Here is a 19,135-nt window from a genome sequence, read left to right as displayed (position 1 = left end):
TCTCTCTCTCTCTCTCTCTCTCTCTTGGTTTTTGAGACAGGGTTTCTCTGTGTAGCTCTGGCTGTCCTGGAACTCACTTTGTAGACCAGGCTGGCCTGGAACTCAGAAATCCACCTGCCTCTGCCTCCCAAGTGCTGGGATTAAAGGCGTGTGCCATCACCGCCCGGCTTCTCCTTATTTTTAAAATATTTATTTATTTACATCGCAAATGCTATCCCTATCCCCTCCCCCAATCACAAACCTCTTCCCTTCTCCTCTGAGACAGTGGGGCTCCCTTGGGTATCCTTCCACTCTGGCACATCAAGTCTCTGCCACATTAGACACGTCCTTTCCCTCTGAGGTCAAGCAAAGCAGCTCTGTTAGAAAACGCATACCACAGTCTGTAGTTTTAAGGAAGACCTCCAGTCCAGTTGTTGGAGGAACCCACGTGGAGACTGAGCTGCACATCTGCTACATATGTGCCAGGGACCTTGTTCCAGCCATGTATGCTCTCTGGTGGGGAGACACTCTGAAGGACAGGAGAATGAATAGAAACCTGCAGTTGCCGGGGTTGGGGGCAAATCTCTAGGAAGTCTCAGAATCTGGGATGGAGAGGCTCTCAGGAGTCAGTGTAGGTGACTTTAGCCAGGATGCCTGACAGTGAGGATATGGAACCTGAAGAAGCTACCACCAGGCAGGACCCCCAATGGAGGGAGAAGATCACCAACCCACCTACAGAACTTTCTACCCAGAACTCGTCCTTTCTAAAAGAAATGCAGGGACAAAGATGGAGCACAGACTGAAGGAATGGCCAACCAATAACTGGCCCAACTTGAAACCCATCCTATGGTCAAGTACCACTCCCTGACACTATTAATGATACTGTTGCTAAGCTTGCAGACGGGAGCTTAGCCTAACGGTCCTCTGAGAGGCTCCACCCAGCAACTGAGGGAAACAGATGCAGAGACCCACAGCCAATCATTGGATAAAGATGGGGACTCTTATGGAAGAGTTGGAGGAAGGATTGAAAGCCATGAAGAGGATAAGGACCCTCAAGGAGGATCAACAGAGTTAACTAACCAGGACCCCTGGGAGCTCTCAAGAAAGTTGGATTTCTCAGTGTAACCTCTGACACAATCTTGAACACCGTGGATAAAGAATTTTATTGGGTCACCCATTGAATACGTGAACACTGCACCCCTGTGGGGTATGCCTTTCATGCAAGGCCCCCTTACACTTGACTCTAACTATGCTCTAACTAAGCTCTAACTAAGGCCAGTGACTCTGGAGTATCCACCAAGTCAGCCACCCAACCCTAGAGAAAAGACGATAACAATGTCTTCTGCAACCTCACAGGAATGTTAAAGATTACAACACAGCATTGACAGAGTTAATAAATGATGGGTGAACTGACCCAAGATGCCACAGGCAGACAAGGCAGAAGATGAAAATGTTCTTTGTAATGTACAGAATGAAACAAAAGTCTAAGTATATGAGCTCCTCCCTCCTTCCTAGGACTGCTCAGCTGTCATCCGCAAAGGTCAGTGTGCTGAACCCGGAGAATAGTTCTAACACATTACAAGACATGAAGAGGCATTTGTTCCACATCACTTCTAAATAGGAGCAACAAGTGAAGAGTGTTTGGCCATCAACCAGACCTTTTGACTAAGCTTCCCGAGGTGCTGTTTTTTTTTCACGTTGATACAGGATGCCCATTCCTGACCATTTTCATGGAGAGAAAAGGACACAATGACATTCTGAAGGGAGACCCGCCAGCATTTATTGCACCAGCAGAAGATGAACTAGACTGACTTTCAGGGCAGTTTTGTATAAGACCTGAAGCTCCTACTGTTTGGGCTCTGTTTTAGGAAACTCAGATTTCCAGTAAAGCAGTGCTTTTGCAGAGGCGAAAAGCAGGCAGCACTTACAGGGCCTTCAGTCACTCTCACCCTTCCGACTTAAGAACCACCCATCTTTCATTTGATCCATTTGATGATGCAACAGCCTGTTCTTAGGAAAGTGCATGTCTTGCTTTGTGAATCCAGGATGCAACTGGAAGTGATCAGTGATCAGCCTGGAAGCTCAGGTGAACATACATGCATATTTAATCATGACTCCTCCTGCATGCCTGCTCACTGTCCAATATGAGGAACACACTCATACACATACACACACACACACACACACACACACACACACACACACACACCTGCAAAGGTTTCAAATCCCAATCTCCATTCTCTGAATAAGCATGGAGCATGAGCATACTCTCTGTCAATGTGTTCATTGCCATGTAGGCCCAATTAAGGTTACTCATGAGAATTGGAGAAGGGAAGACACCCGGCCTTTTCAGATGGGTTCCATACAATCATGACATTCTTCTAAGTGGGTGAAAAATGGGAGAAGGAGAAACAGGCATGGTTTAGAGTCGACTTGATTCTGTTGAATCTAGAAGTAGGGAAATGAATGAGCTCTGAGTTAAGAAACATGTGAATAACATGATGCCTCTGTAAAAGAAACAAGCAAACAGCTCATCCTGAGCCAAACATGAAGGACCACGTGGCGCAAGGCTCAAGTTGTCTCCGATAACATGTCTGTATCAGTGTAAAGGTGACTTCAATCTTTAAAGGCTCAGAAGATAAGAAAATCATAAATCAATAACTCTAGACAAATCAGGGAAGGACCTCAACTAGAAGGATGACAGCATGGTTGCAGGAGTCTCTAGAATAGGTTCCAGGTGTATGTAACTCAACAGCATTCTTAGCTGTAGGGTTGGTAATGTCTAGAGGGCATATATATGCCTATTATGATCAAAGAAACAGACCTTCCAATGTCTAGAGCTGTTTGCTGAACAGGCTGATGGTGAAAATCCACTATTTATTAATTAAATGTTCTTAGAGAACTTCACTCAGGTGTGTAACGCAAGCTAAACATTCTTAACTCCCACCCTCTTCCATCATCTTGATGTCACTCCACCCACCTTCCTCCTTTCCACAAACCTCTCACATTCATACCCCTTAGTTTGTGAAGATCCTCTGTGAACAGTAGCCTAAGCTTGCTACACATGCTTGCCTTTTTGGCAGGACAGAGGATTCAAAGTTCTCATAACTACAAGGGTATTCATGGTCATCGAAGGCCAGGCTGCCTCACATCTGCCAAATTCATCCAATTCTAATTACAAGATACACTTAGGCTTCCTGCCCTTCTTGTAATGCATCTAGAAAATTTGTGAGAAGAACCTGCATTTTCTTTGTCATCTCCTTTGTGCCCACTGTAAAGGCTATTCATGGTTTTCACATGAAGATGACCCCTAAACATCATTATTTAACAGAAGTGACCACCAAAGTGATTTGAAGGTGATGCAAGAAACGCCTGGACCATGTTGGGGGGAGGGGGGAGATAAGCTTTCATCTGTGTGTCTAGATTCAGTTCCTCTCACAGCATCTGTCTCCTGAACAGCATATTCTTAGTAAATGTTCTTTGAAGGAAGAAATTGATGCTATTCTGCTTGGCCAGAAAAAAAAAGCTACAGGAGTTTCGTTTTTGTCAGCCTTTCTTCGGTGTCTATTTTATTCCACTCAGTTCTACCCAGCATTCATTTTGTTTTCTGAGAACATGCTGTCTAGAAGCTACCACTGCTTTTAGGTCCAGATGAATCTGCTGGAGCTTGGTCAATCATTTCTGTTGATTAAAAATGCAGACCCATGAACCTTGTCAATCTACATCAAACACTACTGTCACTGTCACTACCTACACACGAGTCTTATGAAAGTGAAAAGCATGTGCTTAGCTTTCCCCTGAAAGCACACATATGCTTTATCATTGATACCTGCAGATGATACCATCTGTGTTAGTAACAAAGAACAAGTTGGGGAGGAAAGGATCTATTCACCTTCCATGTCCACAACACTGTTCATCTTTAAAGGAAATCATGACAGGAACTCAGACAGGGGAAGATCCCAGAGGCAGAAGCTGATGCAGACACCACAGAGGGATGCTGCTTACGGGCTTACTTCCCCTGGCTTGTCCATCCTGCTTTCTTATAGACCCAGGACCACCAGCCAAAGGAAGAAAACACCCATAATGGCCTGGACCCTTCCCCTATCAATCACAAATTCAGAAAGTGCCTTGTGGCCAGATCTTTCAGAGACATTCTCTCAGTTGAGGTTCCCTCCTTTTGAATGACTAGTGTGGGTCAAGTTGACATAAGACTAACCTACACACATCCATCCTGGAGCAGTAGGGTGCTACAGGGTCACGTGTATCTGGATTCTAACCTCACCTTGGATATCGCTCTCCTCTCTCCAAATCCAGCCTTTTCAGAAATCCTTGGTAGCAAAACTCCTTTCTATTGTGATGCCAGAGAAGTGAATTCCCGGTTGTATCAAGCCAGAAACACTTTCTGTACACCAGATTCTATTTTCTTGGCATGTCGTTCTCCTCTGACAGTACATCCATCACAAAACACCTGCCTTACTGTACCCATTACAGACTAATCTGGAAAGGAGATGATTCCAAGGGACTGGGATGGCTTTAAAATGCTAATGGACTTTCACGAGTCCTTTAGCATCTCTCTAATGCCTGCCAGGTCCAGCCATCCCCGAAGCCAAGAAAGTGAATTACTACAGAGATAAGTTCCCAGACACCATCCTCAGGGTGAACACAAATGCAGTTCTATTATTAAGCTGAGTGAGGGAGAGAACACATTCTGCCAATGATGTCTGATAAACAGCAACATTTCTAATTCGTGATGGTTCACATCTAATCCTTAGAATTCTCCATCCTTATATGTCACATTCTGACCACACTGTGAGGTCACAGCCATGGCCTTTCTTCCTGTGCACACACTTGGAGAAACTTACCAGAGATGAGACACAACCAGTTGCCTGCATTCTCTTTTATGTGGTTGAAGAAAGAATAGTGTTTTGAGAGTAGCTACTTTGAACTAGCTACTTGCTATTATTTTATAAGAATAGGGCTTATGGCCTACACCATCATCATGAGTGCCCCATCAGATGTCCCTGATGGAGAGTGTTGGCTCTTGAGACACAACACAGCTGTAGACAGCATGTCTTTGAGTAAGTAGAATGCCATCTCCATGCCTCTCTCTGTCTCTGTCTCTGTCTCTGTCTGTCTCTGTCTCTGTCTCTGTCTCTGTCTCTGTCTCTCTCTCTCTCTCTCTGTGTGTGTGTGTGTGTGTGTGTGTGTGTGTGTGTGTGATAATAATGGGGATTAATTCCTCATTATTATCCTGTTACATATGTACACACACACACACACAGAGAGAGAGAGAGAGAGAGAGAGAGAGAGAGAGAGATACAGAGACAGAGACAGAGACAGAGACACAGAGAAGAGAGTTACAGAGGGAAGGTAACTAGAGAGTGAGGCTGCAAGCAAAGTTTGTGGGTGAGAACATATCCAGTCTCTCCTGTATAAAGTAACTAGTTATGGATCCATATATAAACTTGAAGTTTCCAAGAATCTGGTGGTGTAAATTTCAGTCCAAATTAAACAACAGAAAGAAGAAGACCTCAAATAGTGTAAATGGAAGTTTGAAAGCAGAGGGCTTCTCATGGTTCAATCATACAATAAGAGGATACAATTCAGCCTCCTTTGACTTTTTTATCCTGTACAGACCAGACAACATTGGAAGACCTCTAGCCACTCTGGGGCATGTGGTCTGCTTCAGAGAGTACATGACTCAGGTGACCATCTCATCTGGAAACACCATTCTGGAAACAGCAAGCAGCAGCACTTACCTGAGCATCTTAATTCCACATGGTTTCATCAAGCCAACACAGCAAATTCACCATAACAGAAGGCTGCCTGGAGGAACGCAACGTGGAGAGTGTCTTAGATGCTATTATATTACTGTAATAGGACATCACAACAGAGGCAGCTTACAGAAGAATGAGTACTTGAGGTTTATAGTTTCAGATGTTTAGAGTCCATGCTCATAATAGTGGGGAGCATGATAGCACACAGGCAGGCAGGCTTGGCACTGAGGCAGTAGCCAAGGGATCACATCTCCATCCCTAATCAGGAGGCAAAGAGAGATAACTGGGAGTGTTGTGGGATTTAGTGGGACAGCCCCTTCAACAAGACTACACATTCTAATCCTTTAGTTCCATCAATGTGGCCAAGTAGTCAAACATATAAGCTCATAGGGGTGACTCATATTAAAGTCACCACATATGCACAGTTCAGCACATACTAAAGTGCTCCTCTCCAACACCAGATTGAAGGCTTTGCTTTAAGAGGATCCATGTCGCACTCTGAAGGAAGGATGGCTGGTCCAGTGGACAAGCAAGGCAAGTTTACAATGTCGCATACATGCAGACACCACTCCAAGGGGAGCATTATTCTGTTTTTTAAGAATTATTTCATTCTCTGACATATTCATGCATGAATACAGTACATTTTTAACTTAACACCCCATTTCCCTTTGTACTTTTGATTATCTTGATGTATCTTTTTTAAAATTTCTCCCCAAATCCCCTTCCCACTTTAGTTTTTGTGTGACCCACTGAGTTTAACTAGTATTAACAGCTCAAGTATGACCTCGATGTTATTTATTAACGAATTGCACAAATCAGTAGCTACACCACTTAAGAAAACAACAGTGACTCCCACAGCCATTATTAACAGCCAGTAATCCCTCGGGGAGTAATAGGGAGCCATGGGATTCTTTCAAGAGGCCATGATTCTTGTCTCTTTTCTAAAAATTCTAGGAATAACAAGTAAGAAGAATCCTTAGAGATGGCCAAGCTTTTATATCCAGATTCAGCCATCCTCCCCACAGGCTGTGATTTGGCCGAGAGCTTCCTGAACTGTGGTTGGTTATCAGCATCTTCTTACATGTTCCAGGCTAGCATGGTACTTGGACCACTTTGAGACTCCAGGTACCTAGTAAATGTCTTATAGAAACAGGAAGTCTCCCACAGTCCAGAGCATGCTAACCTCTATTATGGATTTTTTTTTCAAATAAACATTTTATTCACTATTAATCACAAAATACTTTTGGTTCCAAAACTTTCTATAGCTTGAGGAGCAGTCTCCTTTATAAGTCAAAAAACACTAATTTTAAACAATAAGGGGAAATTAACTCTTTTTATTTCTTTTGTGCCAGAGGAGAAAACTTCAAGGCATTCTTGACTTCACTGAAGTCCTTGGGATTTGAACAAACTTAAATCCAACCTTTGTACAGAAGCAGGTGAACTGTGAGAAGCTATGCAATTCAGCATACAATATTTCTTTTTTTCTTTTTCTAAAATGAATGAATAGCCCACGGGAACTTTTGGCAAGTTAAAAGAGAAGGGAACCTCTGAAGATATTGCTGTTTCCCAAGTACTAATAATGTATGAAGTCTTTTCAACAAAGGAACAAAATGGAGCAATGTGTATAGAATCCAGAAATAAACACAGAATATTGTGGTTCTTAATGAACCCCTAGAAAGAACTTGAGAGAACTGTGAACTAGGCATTAGCGGTGAATTTAAACATATATATACATTGTAGGCTAGAGTGAAGAAGCATAAAGAATGCTCTTCTACCATTTGGGTAATGTGCCAATATTCAAGTCTCTGTTAAAGGTATATGGGTACCCTTTTATTTCAATATTTGCCTATTGTGTTCTCACCATGTAACTCAGGTTTGAACTTACATCCTTTTCCCTCAGTTTCCCAGGAACCGTGATGACCAGTGTGTATCACCATGATTGACTCTGACTCATTTGTTTCTTAGTGTACATTAAGAAAAATAAGAAAGGGCTGGTGAGATGGCTCCGTGGGTAAGAGCACCTGACTGATCTTCCAAAGGTGCAGAGTTCAAATCCCAGCAACCACATGGTGGCTCACAACCATCCTTAACAAGATCTGACTCCCTCTTCTGGAGTGTCTGAAGACAGTTACAGTGTACTTGCATATAATAAATAAATAAATCTTAAAAAAAAAACCTTTAAAAAAAGAAAAATAAGAAAAATACATAAAAATTAAGATAAGAATGTGTGTGTGTGTGTGTGTGTGTGTGTGTGTGTGTGTGTTAAGCTAAAATTTACATTTAAAAGTTAGTTTAAAGGAAAGGAGTCAGAGAAAAGACCAAACTGGCTGTAGTATGAGAATGCTACTAAAAAATCTCTCTTTATTAGTAATCTAGTTTCATTCATGCTGTTGTGGTAAAAGTATCCTGACAAAACTCAGTTTAGTAGGGGACAAAGTTCATTTTAGCTTACAGATTCAGGTTATCATTCATAGCTGTGATTAAATCAAGGCAGGAACTGGAAACAACTAATCATACCCTATCCACAGTCAGGAACAGAGAGAGATAAATGCATTAACAGCTAGCTAGCTGCTTCTAATCTTGTTCAGTACAAGCCTGAGCCAGGGGTTGGTGATGCCCACAGTGGGCTTGGTCTTCCCATATTAATTCAAACAATCAATCCAACACCTCAGAGACATGCCCACAGGTCAACCTAATCTAAGAAATTCCTCCTTGAACATCTCTTCCCAGGTGATTCTAGGATGTTAAATTGACAATTTAACTGTAACCGTTAAGATGTTTTGTGGAGTGACTTCTACTCAATAGGTAGAATCAGGAGTCCACTCATCTAGAGGGAAAGTACATCACAGTTCGCAATGTCCTTCAGATCCCAGGAAAAACCTCTGCTCTTAGTCACAGGGTTCTGTATATAGTATTCTTGCTCTCAGCCCTTCAGCAGACAGGTTTCCAAAACAGACTCAGGAACAAGAAAACAAGACCAACAGGCCAATCTGATTAAGATAATTCCTCAAAAGAGTCTCTGTCTTCCAAGATGACTTCAAAGTTTGTGTGGTGGTTTGAATAGACTTGGACCACCATTAGGAGGTGGGGCCTTGTTGGAGGGCTTTGAGACCCTCCTTCTAGCTGCTGGAAGAAAGCAGTCCTTTTCTGGCTGCCTTTTGATCAAGATACAGAACTCTCAGCTCCTCCTCCAGCACCATGACTGCCAGGATGCTGCCATGCTTCCCGCCTTGATGATAATGGACTTCACCTGTTAGCCAGCTCCAATTAAATATTGTCCTTTATAAGAGTAGCCTTGGTCATGGTGTCTCTTCACAGAAATGGAACCCTAACTAAGACAGTTTGTATCAACTTAATAGGAGGAGCAACAACAACAAAAATGAACCACCACCAAGCATGTGTTTTTAATAGGTTCTACCAAAACAAAGAAATACTGTCCAGTGATGAACAACATCCCACCATTGATTTCCTAAATGTCAATTCTCTCATTTTAAATCTACAAAGATGGAATACGAATTCAACACCCCTTAGCTATTCATATTACCTAAAACATATAAAGTGCCATGAGCTCATCACATATCCAAAACGATCTATTTTTGATTATTTGCTTGCCATGCTTTGTGGATTTATATCATTCAGTGCTGGATATTTTTAGGTTCTTATAATCGTACAAGTACCTTGATGAAGTAAATACTATCATTCTCTAATTTTACAGATGATCTATTCTGCGTTGATTCTGAACTCCTCTTGAATAGCTCCTTGTCAACAGTAAATAGCAATTTTAGAATTGGTTTCTGACAACAGCTGCAATCAAACATGGAGGGAGATTCATTGACACCTGTGCATACGTGACAATCCTACCAATCTTTCCTTCCTTCCACAATTGTTCTCTGACTACACTCTTTTCAAGGCTCTCTTTTGGGCAGTCAGTAAATAAACCCAAAAGGAATACAAGTGATAGGGAAAATATCTTATTTAGTAAAGAACTTGTTGCATAAGCATGAAGCACACACACACAAAAAACCGAAATGGTGATATAGGTATATAACCTCAGTATTTAGGAACTTGAGACAAGTGAACCCCTGGGGCTTAGTAGCCAATCAGCCTGGCCTAATTGGAAAACCCAGGTTCCAATAAGAGAGCCTGTGATCAGTTCAGTTATGACTATGTGGTAATGCATATATTATCCATGTTGATTAGAACTTGGGTGAGAATTGCCTTGGATGAGTACATCTGGAAGGATCTTCTCAATGGGAGTTCTAAACAATAAGGGTACAGACTTGATGGTGCTAAGAGGCTTTAACGATGAATGGCTTCTTGAGTGGGCACTTGGGGCTTGGGGCAGAGGGACCCAGGGCCGGACAGTGAAGAAAGCCAAGTTATTTGCAAACAATGATCAGAGCCCTCAGTGAGATTGGCCTCCCTGGTTGGCTTTGGAATGTCAGCTGTATTCGAAGGTTTGGGGTGTTAGCTGTATTAGAAGTTTTCTTAAAGTTACATTGTCTTTTCTGTCATTTGTAAGTAAGTTACCTGACTCTTAAGCCCTATGTAGAATCATTGTGGTATGTACCAGGAAATGAAGAAGATCATAGTATGTTTCTCTTTGTTAGTCATTGTCAAGCAACAGGGACAAACCAGCCATGAGAATGACTATTGACTAAGGCTCAACCGCATGATACACATGCTCAACAGATTCTCACCTTAGGGGTGAACAACAGGTTTCCTTGGACTAGAATCTTTTGTCTGTTTAACTTAACAATTTATAAGACAAAACCCACATGGCCTGACTGCTCCCGTACCACCTAAGTCCACCCCGCAAACTCCCAGCACTTTGGAGGTATTCACTTTCCCATCTTCACAAGCTGCCTTGTGGGACAAAATGTTTGCTCCCCTTCAAGAGCATCCTATACCTTGAAGAGATTCTCCTTGATGGAAGGTTTTGGAATTCCCCTAGATGGAATTCCTTCATAACGAGGACACAAAAGCTGTCCAAAATGAAGCAGGAAAATGTACTGGAGAAGAGAGTGGCAATGGAACAGCAGAGCAGGAGAAAAGGGAGAGAGGGAGGAAGATGGAGAGAGAGAGAGAGACAGAGAGAGGGAGGAAGGGGGAAGGGGGAAGGGGAGGAAGAGGAAGAAGAAGAGGAAGAGGAAGAGGACAGAGATAAGAAAGCAAAGAATCAGCAAGGAGCGTGGAAGGGGATGGAGTGGAGGAGGAAGAGAAGAAAGTGAAGGAGTAGAGAGAAGGAGGGAGTGGAGAGGTGGAAACGGAGGGAGAGTGGGGGAGGAAGAGGACGGAGTGGAGGATGAAGGGGAGAGGAAAGGGAAGGAGGAAAGAGGAGGGAGTGGGAGAAGTAAAGGAGAAACTAAAGGAGGAGGAAAGAGAGGAGGGAGAAAGGAGGAAGAGAGGAGGAAGAAAAGGGGAGGAGGAAATAGTGAAGGAGGAACAGTGGGGAAGGAAGAGGGAGTGGGGGATGAAGAGGAGAAAAAAGGGGGGGAAGAGGAAAATGGAGAGGAGGGAGGGGAAGAGGAAGGGAGGAGGAAGGGGGAAGGACGATGAAGTTGAAGAGAAGGAAAAGGAAGTACAAGGGAGCTTTGGTGAGCTTTGGTGAGCTTTGGTGAGCTTTGCTATAATTTCTAACATCTTGACTTGTAAGGGTTTCATTTTCTGGACAAAAGAGAGGGAGATAAAGGAAACATAAGATAAGTTTTTAAAAACCAAGCATGTCTTGGGGTTTTACTGCTGTGATCAGACACCATGACCAAGACAAGTCTTATAATGGACAACATTTAATTAGGTCTGGCTTACAGGTTCAGAGGTCCAGTCTGTTATCACCAAGGTGGGAGCATGGCAGCATCCAGGCAGGCATGCATGGAGCAGGCAGAGCTGAGAGTGCTTCATCTGAAGGCTGCTAGTGGAAGACTAGCTTCCAGGCAGCCAGGTCAAGTGTCTTAAAGCCCACACCCACAGTGACACCCCTATTCCAGCAAAGCCACACCTAATAGTGCTCCTTCCTGGACTAAGCATATTCAAACCATCGCAATGTCTGACAATCTTTTTTTCTTCTTCTTCTAAACTTCTTACAATGCAGCCATGTTCTGAAACGGCTCAAATAGGCATGCAACACTGAGTAATGACTTTGTGTTTAACCCAACCCCCTACCCCCTTGTACATGAATCTCTTCTGCACTTGAGAGAATTTCTGCTTAATCACAGCCATCGCCTGCTAATGTTGTTTGTTTGTTGTCTGTAAAGAGGGCAAAACCCCCTCCTTACCCAACATAGGATAAATTAAAATTTAATATAACATCATATTGCCACTGAGCTAGCTAGGAAATGACAGCTGCTTAATTAAAGGTTAAACCTGATTATCCAGCATCCTGAGATGAACGCTCTGGAGGAAAGATACAGAATCACGGAACCCAATCCGGCAGTAACAACTGTGAGATATAAATTAACTCTCCTGTGTGGAAACTGTGGGCGTCTGGTGCTAATGACATCCTTGAGTTTTAAGATCCATGTCCAGTTAATTGCAATACTCAAAAGTAATAATTTATTTTTATAATAGGCAAATAATCCAAATATATGCATCTATGTATTTTCAAAGATTACATAGCAATAGCTAAAAGGTATATGGAAAAATGTTCAGTGTAGTCATATCAGGAAACTGCACATCAAATTCACAGAGAATGTCACTTGTAGCCGTTAGACTTGTGATATGCACACACTTGTATACATTTAGGGATAAATACCAAGTGAACAGTAATGTTTGCTGAAGAAATGGAGAGACCAAAGTCTTTGCACATTTCTGGAATATATAAAAAATGCAATCATTCAGTTATTGTGATAAATAGTATGAAAATGACTGAAAGAAATTAAAAATGTAACTAGTCTATCTATGATCCAGGAATTTCCCTTCCTGGAATTTATCTAAAACAACTGAAATTAGGACCTCAAAGAGACAGGAAGACTTCTATAGTCATGACTATTCACAACAGCAAAGATAAGACAAACTAAACACTACTAGTGGGTGAGTCGATGAAGACAACAGGGTATGTCTAGGTAATAGAATATGTTTTTAGAACTATTTTGCTTTTAATAAGGTATATATTTGCATGTCTCTGTGTGGATATTTGCACATGTGTACAGGTATCCACAAAGGCCAGAGATGTGGAGTACCCTGTAACTGGAGTAACTAGCTGGAAGTCAGTGGATGTGGGTGCTGGGAATGAATGTGGGTGGGCCTCATGAGCAGAGCATACTGTTAACCCCTTTAAAAATACTTTTATATTTATTTGTTTTATTATATATTTATGAGTCTTTTTGCTGTATATGCACCAGATACATGCCTCTTTCTCAAAGAGGTCAGAAGATAGTAATGAATCCCCTGGCACTGGCGTTACTAATGTTGTAAGCTACTGTGGTGGTTTGAGTGAGAATAGACCCCATAGGCTCACAGGTTGGTACCTATTTAGTGGACTTAATTGGGAATGATTAGCAAGTGCAGCCTTGTTGGAGGAAGTGTGTTACTGGGTTTGGACTTGGAGGTTTCAAAAGCTCATTCCAGACCCCGTGTCTTTCTGTCTCTAACTTGTGTTTCCAATATAAGTTCTTAGCTACATCTTCAGCATCATGATTGCCTGCCTGCTGCCATGCTCCCTACCATGATAGTCATGGACTCTGAAATGAAGCAAGACCCCAATCAAATGATTCCTTTTCTAAGTTGCTTTGGTCACAGTGCCTCTTCCCAGCAATAGAGAAATGACTAGAACAGTCACTGTGTGGTTTCGGAAAAGTATGCCCAGGTCTTCGTCAAGAGCAGCCAATAGTCATAAACAGCTGAAGTCTCTCTCTATCCCCCATTCTTAACCTCTTAATCTCTCCAGCTCCTATACAATGGAATAGTTTCCATTCTTGGAAAAAAAAGAGAGAAAATTCACAATATGCAATAATATGGATATACTTTAAGGTCCTTAAGTATGAAGTTACTCATGATCCCTTTTGTATTAACTACATAAAATTATGAACACAGGGTTTAGAATTCTCCTTAACAGGAGTTGAGGAGGAGGCGGTAGGAATGTTGTTGGCCAAGGAACAATAGTACAGTTAAACAAGAAAAAAAATCCCTAGGGATGTGAAATACAACACGGTACTTACAGCCAAGAATACTGTATGGCCCCCTTGAAAGTTATTTAAGAAAGCACATTAAGTTTTAACAGCTTTTATCACAATAAAATCAAATTTTAAAACTTTAAATTTGAAAATTAGACAAAACATGAACCTCCCTGAAACATAATTAAGACTATCCCCAAATTAAGACTGATTCCCAAGCCTCCACGGCAATTGTCCACCACCACAAAGCTCTGGAAGTGGAGTATGGAAACATGGACACACAGGAAGCCAGGCCCTTAATTACCCAGCCCGAGCTCATTGGTTGTAAGAGGTTTTCCCATGCCCCACCCCTCCAACATGTGTCCGAGCCTTAGCCTTGTACCTGTAACATCTCTTTCTCTGTAGCCTCTATCTCCAATACAAGTACATTCTCTCTAATTATGCTAATGTCTTTCTTTCTTTCTCTTTCTTTCTTTCTTTCTTTCTTTCTTTCTTTCTCTCTCTCTCTCTCTCTCTCTCTCTCTCTCTCTCTCTCTCTCTTCTTTCTTTCTTTCTGTTTTCAAGACAGGGTTTCTCTGTGTAGACTTGGCTGTCCTGGAACTAACTTTGTAGACCAGGCTGGCCTTGAACTTAGAAATCCGCCTGCCTCTGACTCCCAAGTGCTGGGATTAAAAGTGTGCACCACCACTGCTCGACACTCTGTCTCCAATCTTATACCAACACTCATGGGTGAAGATGCTGAAACTGGAGCTGCAGTTCTCTTGTCCAAAGCTAGAGATCCAGAGAGTATGAAGGTTAAAATCCACCCTCAGACCGTCTGCCTCACCTTACTGTTGACAATGGTTCTAAATACTTACAAAAATAAATGTCTCCCTTCTTCCCAGTTTGCGAGTATACATGGAAGGAATCAGTGAACTCTGTTGAGAGTTCTATCTCTTCCTGATACACAATGGAAATGACACTCAAAACTCAGTTTCATTTAGAAGCAGGAACACATCTCTGGGCACCTTGTGGTTTCAGATGTCATGTCTGTAAGCACCAGGGGCAAGGCATGGGCTATCTCCTCACCTAACCTTGCTGTTACTCCCCTTCCACCCTTAATAAGAATCCTGCCTTTGGGGGGGCTGGAGAGATGGCTTGGCATTAAGAACACTGGCTGCTCTTGCAAAGGATGTGGGTTTGGCTCTAGCATCCATGAGGTGGTTCACACCAGTTGGTAACTCCAGTTACAGAGATCTTATGATCTCTGGCCTCTGTGGATATCAGGCACGCATGTAGCTCACAAGCATGCAGACAGGCAAACCACCAATATACATACAATAAAATTAATTAAAGGTATAAAATTAAGAACACCCCTGCATTTAGCGCTGGATGCTTCAATGATAAAATCCCTGATTAGCATGCATGAGGCCCTGTGGACAAGTCCCTATTGTAATGAAAACAAAAACAAACAAACATCTGCCTCATTTCCACATGATACACTTTTCAAACCACTGTTAAGTCTATGGGTGAAACAGTGACTCTGGGGGAGGGAAGGGACCACAGCATTGTCATTTACCATACGAAGACACTGAGGTTCATATAACGCCTATCACAGAGTCATTTAGACCAAGACAGAAACATCCTGGTACATACTACCTCCCCCTGTACTGTTTCATTACCACCATTAAGTGAACTTCCTACGCCACGCTGCCTCCACATTGTGCTCTATTTTCTCAGCGGATTCAGCCAAGACTCTCTACTTTCCAGACTATACATTTTTCTGGGGTCACCTCACAGTCCACCACGGCTACAGCTGCTCTAGTGGGACAATTCATGAGCACTTCTTGGTACAGAATCTGAAATGCCCAACTCAGAGTCTTTTTTTTTTTTTTAAGATTTATTTATTTATTTATTATATGTAAGTACACTGTAGATGTCTTCAGACACTCCAGAAGAGGGCATCAGATCTTATGGATGGTTGTGAGCCACCATGTGGTTGCTGGGATTTGAACTCCGGACCTTCGGAAGAGCAGTCGGGTGCTCTTACCCACTGAGCCATCTCACCAGCCCCCAACTCAGAGTCTTAAGGAGAAGCTCTGTCTTCTTCCCCTCCCCTCCATGCTCCGGGAGCTGAGCTTCTAAACAGATACCTTCTTTAGAAAAGAGAATATCCAAGGTTCAAGGCCACTGGAGTTACAACCAAGACGACAGAGGCTCTACTGTGTTGTCGTCTAAGGCAAAGCCAATGGTATTAGAAATGTCTCAGTTTCTCATAAAAACAGATGTCTTCTCAGCTTTGGTGTGAGCCCTCACTGACAGATCTAGCCCTATCACCACCATCCAGACTCTGAACTAGGGTAAAAAAACAAAAAAAATCGCATAGCGACTGAACCTACCTTGTACATGCTACAGTCTCACTTGGCCATGAGGTCATATGGAAAAGGATGACAGAGATGCTGAGCTCCTTATTAGACTTTCCCCCAAAAGATCCGTTGGTTGAAGTGTAGGTTCATGACCACAGTCTACAAGAAGCTCTAATATCTGTTCCATGCTTAACTTATAGCCTTCTCACTCCTCTTCTTCCCTCTATCTGCCACAGCCACCTTGTCTCCCACTGGTTCTTGCCTCATATTAAATGGGACAGGTGATGTTTGGTCTTGTCATTTGTACAACCTGTAGGGTTTCCGTACTAGTTATTTTTTTTTTTTTTATGTTGCTGTGATCAAGCACCACAATGGAAAGCAACTCATAGAGAGAAGAGTTTATTTGATTTTATTTATTATAGTTCTGGGGAAAGGATCCATGGTAGTGAGGAAGGCAGGGAAGCTGGCACATGGAGCAGGAAGCTGAGGGGTCAGCTCTTCACACGTACACAGGAAACTGAGACATTGAAATGGAAGAAGGTTGAAGTTATAAACCCTCAAATCCCATTCCAAGTGATATATTCCCAAGACTCTTGTCTCCTAAAGGCTCCATAATCTCCCCAAAACAGCACCACCTGCTGGAGACGAAGTGTTCAAACACCTGCGCCTGTGGGAGACACTTCTCATTCAATCCATCACAGTATATAAATCATCAGTTAAGACATGCTGACTTTCTTTATTTGAGTCTTGATTTTTTTTTTTCATCATTCAGAGGGGATCATCCTGGCCCCTTAGCGATCTTCACTGAATAAGCTGTCATTCTCTATGAGAAGAAGTCTTCTTTTTCACCCTTTTCTCCTCTTTATCCCCTTCCCTTCCCTAATTATTACAGAGCAAAACTCTATCATTTGTTTATGTGCTGCCTTTACTCATTTTCCTAGAAAAAAAAAAGATTCAAGACCGTTGCACTATTTGTTCTTAAGAGAATGCTTAGGAGGGAATTAACACAAAAACTTCAGCAAAGAATGGCAAGAATAGAGGAATGCTTGCACACATGGATACAGGGATGATGGATGGAGGCATGCATGCATGGATATGTAGATATTTCAATGCCTTTGCATATGGGTATACAGATGATAGATGGATACATGCACAGGTAAGTGGATGAATGGATGCATAGTTGGTGAGCCGATGGATGGATAGACAAATAGATTGGCCCGTGGATCAAGTAATTTGATTGAAACATTGACGTCTGTAATCATTTAGTCTTGACTCTAATTTTTTAACAAAGTACTTCAGACCCAACAATGTTCATTTTCCAAACATTCTGAGTAAGTAAAATCAAAGCATCCTCCCTTCTGCCGTCCTTGCTGAAGACAAGGTTGGGATGGAGTCATATGATGACAGGAACTCAGGATTAATAAAACACAAAAGAAAACAGACAATCCTTTTGAAATCTTTCCTAGCAGTTCAATCAACCAACAGCCACAACAGGACTGGACATATGATATCCTGGCTGTAAGCTTAAAACTTGCTTATTATTCTGGCTCCCCCAAACAGGTTTTTAATAGTGAATAAGAGCCCCAAACATTCTACAGATGGATAGGCCTCAACCTTTCAGTGCTTATCGCCATCTAAGCTAGATTCAAACTACTTGATGAAATTCCCCTGTCAAATCAATCTGAAATCTTGTTTGTCTCCTGGAAGTCCATCTTGCCTCAGGCCATCTTGTGTAGTTCTAGCAATGTCAGAGAATAGATGTAGAAACAATGCTTCACTGAGCTGGTGTCTCACCTGTCACCCTGTTGGAGGAGCAGACTTAACAGCTCTCACCATTCTGATTCAGGCAGCAAGGCAGGTGAAGAGATCAAAGCTCGTGCCTCCAGTTGATGGACATGCCAAGCATTTTCGACAGCCTCTGAAACCGACTCCAGAATGTTGAGAAAAAAAAAACTATACCAAACAGATCCAGGTATGTGCATGTACATGTGTGTAAGTATTAGAGACACATTAACCATCTGCTTGAACCGAGAGGAAAGACATCTCCCCCGAGTCAGTCTCATGAAGAAGAGGCAACATGATTGGATACTGATCCTGGGTGAGTTCAGGGTCTGCAAGCTGTCTAGTCTGGGAATCAATCAGTCATGGTCATCTCAGAAGCCAGAGTTCACAGCCTGTGCATGACTGTAGAATGCTTAGCCTTGCTAAGCCTTTTCCCCAAGCGCTGTCCTTATCTTCAGTGTTTGTCTGGGTCTCTGCCTCTTGGATTCCCTCCTGCTACCTTTCCTATGATTCCCCTTATCTGAGAGAAGACATGGGGAATCAAAAAAAACATATGTCTTATCTTCAACTCCCCAAAACAGAGTTTTGCTTCTATCCAAGTGAAATCTGAGAAATCCAAGAATTACCTGAGCTGGAGCTGCAGTCTTCAGAGTCACCCTCTGTCTTTTATCTCCTCTGCGCTATTTCTTTAGAGCGAGAGATCTCAACCTTCCTAATGTTGTGGCTGGCCCTCTAGTACCGTTTCTCATGCTGTACTTTATTTCGTTTTTTTATTTTGCTGCCATTTCATACCTGTAATCTTGCCATCATTATGAACCATAAAGTAAACATACAATCTGCAGGATATCTGATATGCAAAGGGGTTGTGGCCCACAGGTTGAGAACCACTTCTTTAGGGCATATTTTTCAAATTGTCTGAGTGGTCATTTGGATTTTTGTTTCCATTTTTTGTTTCTGAACTAAAAGGACACAGTTCTAACAATGCATGCATGCATTTCCTTTGACCCCTCTCAGGTCTGCCCTTAAGTTTCCTGAGACTTCACAATGCTAGGGGTCTGAGTGCTAGCCTAGAATCTCCCATCACAGCTATAAAACACAGCATCTTTAGGTTTTAGATACAAATTCAAAAGTTTGAGATGTT

Source organism: Mus pahari, chromosome 23 (assembly GCF_900095145.1).
Source record: "Mus pahari chromosome 23, PAHARI_EIJ_v1.1, whole genome shotgun sequence".
In the NCBI taxonomy this organism is placed as follows: Eukaryota; Metazoa; Chordata; class Mammalia; order Rodentia; family Muridae; genus Mus; species Mus pahari.
This window is presented reverse-complemented; position numbering follows the sequence as displayed.